We start from the raw sequence: 6,885 nt of genomic DNA on the forward strand, positions 1-6,885 counted from the left end.
ATAACCTCCAAATGTTTTTTCCATATTGACATCACATCCACAAATTTTCCCTTTCTGAAATTGGTAGAATACATAATTTGTTGGATGTTTTTTCTAACAAGGAATTCAGATTGCTACATGTGGATAAATTATGACATAACAACCTATCCGATATACTTGGACATTTGTATTGTGCTTCTCTTTGGAGTGTGCAAGTGCAACTCGTGGTGGGGAGAGTGATTGGGTGTACTTTGGTTTGGTTCTCTTGCCTTCCGAAACCATTGATAGCTCTATTTATTGAAGGTGATTCCCCAAGGAGGGAACTTGTGGGTGGTTGTGACTGACTAACTCAAACAATGTGGTGTACACTATACAGACACTTTTTTATACCATGTTTTAATTTAAATTTGGGAAAAAGTTTAATTATTACTAATAACTGATATCTTTCAACTTGGCAAATTTCAGTCCTTTCCACTAAATGTTCTTTCTGGTTATTATAATACCAAGATATCTATAGGTTGCTCAGGCATTGCAGTACATACATGAACGAGGAATAGTCACCTTTGATGTAAAGCCTGATAATATTTATGTCAAGAATGAGATTTATAAGCTTGGTGATGTTGGCTGTGCAACCCTAATCGATAGGTGTCTACCAATTGAAGAAAGTGATGCACGTTACATGCCCCAGGAGATCCTGAATGACAAGTATGAGCATTTTGAAAAGGTTGACATAAAATTGCGAGATGCAACAGAGAAAGAGCATCTTTGTTTATTACAGAGTTCAGTGTATATAGATACATAAGTACAGGTGTTCTAACTAATTCCAGCTGTCAGTCCAATTGGACAGATGGACTAACAGAATCTGTTGTTCCAATGGATTTACACGTGCTGCTATACACCCCCTCAAGTTGGAGCATGAACTTGGGTCCTGGGGGCTGCCATTTATGAACTTGTTAGAAGATCACCATTGCCAGAATTTGGGCCTCAGTTTTTGAACTGTGTTCAGAATTTTTGGTGAATACATTAGTTCCTCTCTCATCCATACATCAACCCTTGCTGACTACAATTTAATGTTTCCTCAATTCTAGTTCAGGCACTAATAATAAGAGTGATCTGACCCCCAAAAGGGATATATCCACTCCTCCAGCCAACAGGTCTACAATCACTCCTTTCAACAATTGGGCTCCAAGCTTGCTTAGAACTTTTTTCCCCTGTTAAACTGGGTTCATATTTGAAGATGCCAGCTGGCTTGGCTGGTAAAGTCAGTGGATGTGGTTCCCACTAACCTGGGACTACCCCAAACCCAAAGTTTACCTAAGCCAAAAATTGGGTTCAACTTTATTATTTTGTGGTGCTTTATTTAGTTCAGGGGGACACTGAGAAAAAGTAAGTGATACTTGTCTTTTTCTGTGGTGCTTTATCTGGGAAGTATTATTTTTTACTGTGCTTTATCACATCCTTGCGCTAGCTGCTTATTTACTGTCTGTTATTTCCAGGATTATAAATGATATATTTGAGGAAGTTGACAAGCATACAAGTGGGGATACGCTTATCACTGAATTTAAAATGATTGCTCTTCCTAGCCTTTATGATAAATTTGTTAAGCTGATCAAATGTTTGGTAAACACATAAAACTTATGATATATAGTTTATTGGGGATGACTTTGGTCTGGATGTAGGAGCTGTATTTGCTTTCCGGGGTGCATATAACTTGTTACCTCTTGCATTTCAAGAGAATCAAGATCCTTGTTTCATTAAGCTTGCTTTAAATACTGCCTGAATGAAAACATTATAGTTTGCAAATAATTTAAAGCTGATTATCTGCCTAGATAATCTTCACAATGAAACACATTTAGTGGTGGATTCCAATGATCTGTGCTAGGTCAAGGGTCAAGTTATGGTGCTCCGTACCCATTTATTGGTCCCACAGCTCAAGAGTCCAAAAGTTTTCCTCCAGCATTTCTTATCTGGTTGTTAACAAAGTTCCTCTAACTGAATAAATTTAATTGTGACAATTGGACAACAAACAAGAAGACAGGGATAAGGTTGTAATTCTTTTCCAGGACATGCTAGAGGTACTTCAATACTCTGCAATATTTATTTTCTTTTTTCTTCTTCAGTTTTTCTTTTTCTTTTTTTTTTTGACAATCCTTTTCTGTACAGACCCTAGAACTTATTATACAAGAAAGGGTCAATACCTCTGCCAAACTGAAAGAGAAGAAGTAATATCAATCTATGAACCATAAAGATGGACATGAATTTAGATTGTGTTTTAGAGAGCCAAATAAATTTGCTTTGCTGTATTGGTGCAGAACTTATTATGGGAAGGTCATGGAGGAAATGAATGCAAAGTTACAGGAACAACAAGTTAATTAAAAAATATTTAATTTCTTAGTGGCTCTGCCGACCATTTTCCTCCTTCCAATGACTTGACAATAAGTGTAACTTTTCTGTTTTGAGCAGGATTGGATCAATTCTCACAAACTCAACACTAGTGCTGGAAAACTAAGACTGGTATATCTGTAACTGATACCTGCTTTTATCTTTCTATTGCTTGGAATTTTGGTTGGTAGTGATAGGCCATCATAATTTACAAAGGCACACTAGTATCTGCATTTCATTAGTATGATTTCTGTAAATAACCTGGCTTGACTCTTTCTACATTAATGTTGGAAAACTAGGACTGGTATATTTGTAACTGATACCTACTTTGGATAATAAGCATTTGAACTTGGTTATTCATCACTTTTTTGGAATTTTGGTTAATAATAAGCATTTGAACTTGGATAATAAGCATTTGAACTTGGTTATCTTTCTATTGCTTGGAATTTTGGTTGGTAGTGATAGGCCATCATAATTTACAAAGGCACACTAGTATCTGCATTTCATTAGTATGATTTCTGTAAATAACCTGGCTTGACTCTTTCTACATTAATGTTGGAAAACTAGGACTGGTATATTTGTAACTGATACCTACTTTGGATAATAAGAATGATGTCCAATAAGTTATTCATCACTTTTTTGATGTGGAGGGTGAAGCATTTAAGTGTAAAGAGGCAAGTGACAGGTCCATAGAAAAATAAAGAAATGGAAGTCATTACACCTCTGATTTCCATTACTTGGTTATTGGTTATTTAATTTCTGTTTTATTGGACATTCATCATTAAGCATTTGAACTTGCAATTGTCAAAGTGCTAAATTGATTACTAATGAGAAATCAATTTTGAGGCATCTTTTTGGATCCAGTGATATGTAGCTTTTCATGAGCTCTTTTACTTGTAGTTTACATGTTGTGATTGAAGTTGTTGTCACCTCCACCAGATGGTGCCTTTAAGATTAATTTGGGTGTGTTCTTGTTGGGGAATCTTGAAGGCTTGGACCATTAGGCATAAGGGTTAAGAGGTGGTTTTAGAGGCCATGGTACGGGGAGATCATCTTGGTTTTTCCTGGTCCATTTGGTGATTGTGATTCCATTAAAGAAGAGATTTTGGTACTGCTCCAAGATGTTTGGATGGAATTCTATTTTGGGTTGAGGGGGTGGGGGTGGATGGAATTCAAGTGCCATCGAAAATCAGAGGCTGGGAGAGACACAGTCTATCCTGTTAATGCAATTGCATTCCATCCTGTGTAAGTCTTTCCCTTTCTCAGTGGGGGAGCTATAGGACTGAGTGTAACATAAGCGACTTGTCAAGATGGATTGTTGGAGAGATACAAGATCAAGAAGGATGACATGTAAATGGAAACCTAGAAGAACATGGAGAACATTTGATTGAGATGGTTCTGTTATGTAAATTGGAGAGCACACCTACAATGGCTCTGAAACGTGGGACAAAAGAATGTCTTTCATGTTGTAAGATGTCTGATAAGAAATGATTTGAGCAGTTACAGATATATATAAGCCGTAGAGTGGGTTAGCATATTGATACTCATCCTGGTATCAACTTGGTTAAGGCTTAGCCAAGTTTATCTGATATTGTGAACCCTTTTTTGTGTTGGGGTGGGGGTGGGGTGGTTGGGTAGCGTCTATCCAATAATTAATATAGTTAACTGGGTTACTCATTGATTATTTGTTTGATGGTAATTGATCTTCTCTCTGCATGTGGATGTAAGAATTCAATCCTAAAGGTAGGCGTTGCTTTCCCATTTCATTGAGTAATTGGTTCAAGACTCATTTTTTGTCTATGCTTCCAAATGTGGGATGGCAACAATAAGAAGAGGCTATATCAAGTAGTATTGCAGTTTTTGTGTTTCATTTTAAGTTAAATGAATGTAGTGAAAACATATTATTTTAAGAAAATTAGAAATAAATTAAAAAAAAGGTTATATAAAATATATATATATATATATATATATATATATATATATATATATTAGCAGCAGTTGCGATTGCCGCTAAATACATTTTTGACTGCCGCTAAAGTCTTTTTAGTGGCAGTTTTTCGTTCTTTACTGGCAGTCGAGAAAACTGCCACTAGAACTTCTAGCGACAGTTCTTTTAGCGGTTTTTTGCCGACTGCCCGTAGTGAGTCTGCCACCATTCTTGCATCAGCCCAGAATATGTTGGTTATCATACTTTCATTATCAACTTGAATGGAATGAAATGATGCCATGTTCTTCTCTTGCAACTTGTCAAAGTATTCTAATATTGCTCCTGCACCACCATTTTTCATATCTTTCTTTCTTTTAATTTGCAAATAGTTACGATAATCAACATCTCTAAATCCAAGATTCTGAAACCTCCTGCTTGTCTACTCATAAATTCCATAGTTGCTTTTGGAGCTTTTCCAAACTTTTGGAAAATATATTTTATAGATCCAATGTTAATACAATTTTTTTATTTTCCTTTTTCAAATCTTTGGAGGCTACTAGACAATGTAAGCCAACTTATTAGGTTTTATACGAGATGGTTTTTAGAGATTAAACGTGTAGACTTCAGAGCCAATTTTTTTCAACTTTTTTTGGGTATATAGGAGTGTAATCTAACCTGGGTTTTCAGTGGGTAATGCAAGTTTCACACTATTCTAGGGCGTTTCCCCAACCAATGGTAAATATGGAATTTAATGAGAGGGAATTAAATGAACTGAATAGTGGTGTTGAAATCACATTTTTGTCCTAGAATAAAGAGAGTCAAAATTCAATTTGAGGGGTATTTTAGTCAAGTAAAATTATAGAAATTTACATTAATAAGGCCTTAAATTTCTAGAATTTTACTTGACTAAAACACCCATCATTTTGAATTTAGACACTCTTTATTTTGGGGCAAAAATTGTAATTTTAATACCACTATTGAGTTCATTGAATCCACTTTCATTAAATACCATATTTAACGTATTAATTCCCATTGATTTCTAGAAATTTTATTGGCTGAAACAACCTTCATTTTGAATTTGCACGTTTTTCATAGAGAATAGGAATTAATACCTTAATTATGGTATTTAATGTGAGGGAATTGAATAAACAGAATAGTGCTATTGAAGTGGAACCTTTTGCCTCCAAAATAAAAAACTGTCCAAATTCAAATTGGAGGTTCTTTTAGCCAAGAAAATTTCCAGAAATCAATGAATTAATTCCTTAAATATGGGACTTAACGGGAGATAAGAATTGAAAGAGCTGAATAGTAGCATTGAAATTACATTTTTTGTTTCAAAAATAAAGAGTGGTTAAATTCAAAATGAGGGATATTTACTTATTTAGTCAAGTAACATTCCCGAAATCTCAGGCCCCATGCGTGCTTTTTATGATAGCTTATAGATAAAGATATACTGGACCCATTTGATACATTGAAAGTTGATACCAACCCTAATTTGTTTCCTTTTTTTATTGAATCTACATACCTAGAACTCTATAAATACCCCTACAACTCATTATCATTCCATAAGATACACACCGTTTGCTCCAACAATAGAGCACAGTCTGCAAATAAGTTGATAGAAAGATGGCTAAGCTTTCCAGCTGCTTCTTCCTTGTCCTCCTAGTCTTCTCAGGTTCTTATACTTTCTTCATTTTCACTTGTTAATTTGTCTCTGTTTATCCCTACATTTATGTTCATTTCTATGATACATGAGTGCATCTTTCTGTATCAAACATAAAAATCCGACTTGCTATTTGCACTGTTGCTGCAAGCTACACTTCACCCACACTGTGTTGCAGCCAGCGATGGTTACAACTTACAACACAGCCATGGTTACACCACAAAACATCAAATGGTGCAACCTTCAATCAACAGTACTGCAGTAGTTTTGTTGTATCTTTCATTCCCCCCTCCCCCTTCAGCCTTTCTTCTTTTGATATTTATTTGCTTATTGTATAAACGATTGGTGCATGGTTGTTGCAGTTGCTTCAATGATGCCCAGTTCGGATGCTGCTGACGGTGCTAATGATTATAGCTGTGTGCGACTTCATCCAACAACGGAGGTGTGTAATCCCCGCGGATGCATTTATTGGTGCGCCACACAGTTAGGTGGCCGTGGAATGTGCCAGGACGCCCATAACTGTGCCTGTGTCGTTTGCTAATTAAGTTGAAAAATCTCTTTAGTTGTTGTTAGTGATTCTATGTAATAAAGGCAGCTCCTTGTACTGTTTCTTCATCAATCAATCTAAGTGGCTCTCTTTTGTTTTGTTTTGGCAAAAATATATAACTAAATACGACTTGCAGAGTATAATTTAATTTCTCCCTACCATCTACTTCCTTTAAGTAAATGAAGACTAAACAAAGGAGTGGATGAGCAGGGTTCAGATATTGAAAACAATCTCTCTATCTGCCGGAGTAAGGCTGGATTATTGGGTGGATGGACGAGATTAGTGAAATATTAAGTGGTGTCTCCATGATCAAACTCCATCTGAATCTGATTGTAGATTGTTTAGGGTCTTTGGACGATACAGGAAAGAAATGCAACCTTAGTGGGC

At 35.9% G+C, this 6,885-nt stretch overlaps 1 long non-coding RNA gene across 1 annotated transcript; it reads left to right on the forward strand.

Annotated features, from left to right (window-relative positions):
- Positions 1-5,837: 5,837 nt before the first annotated feature.
- LOC148789745 (uncharacterized) lies at positions 5,838-6,596 on the forward strand. The gene is made up of 2 exons (XR_016079210.1): positions 5,838-5,963; positions 6,314-6,596. It is a non-coding gene; the product is annotated as an uncharacterized LOC148789745 (long non-coding RNA).
- The last annotated feature ends 289 nt before the right edge of the window (positions 6,597-6,885 follow it).

The sequence above is a fragment of the Nelumbo nucifera genome, chromosome 8, assembly GCF_055504915.1.
Source record: "Nelumbo nucifera cultivar China Antique chromosome 8, China Antique-T2T, whole genome shotgun sequence".
NCBI lineage: Eukaryota > Viridiplantae > Streptophyta > Magnoliopsida > Proteales > Nelumbonaceae > Nelumbo > Nelumbo nucifera.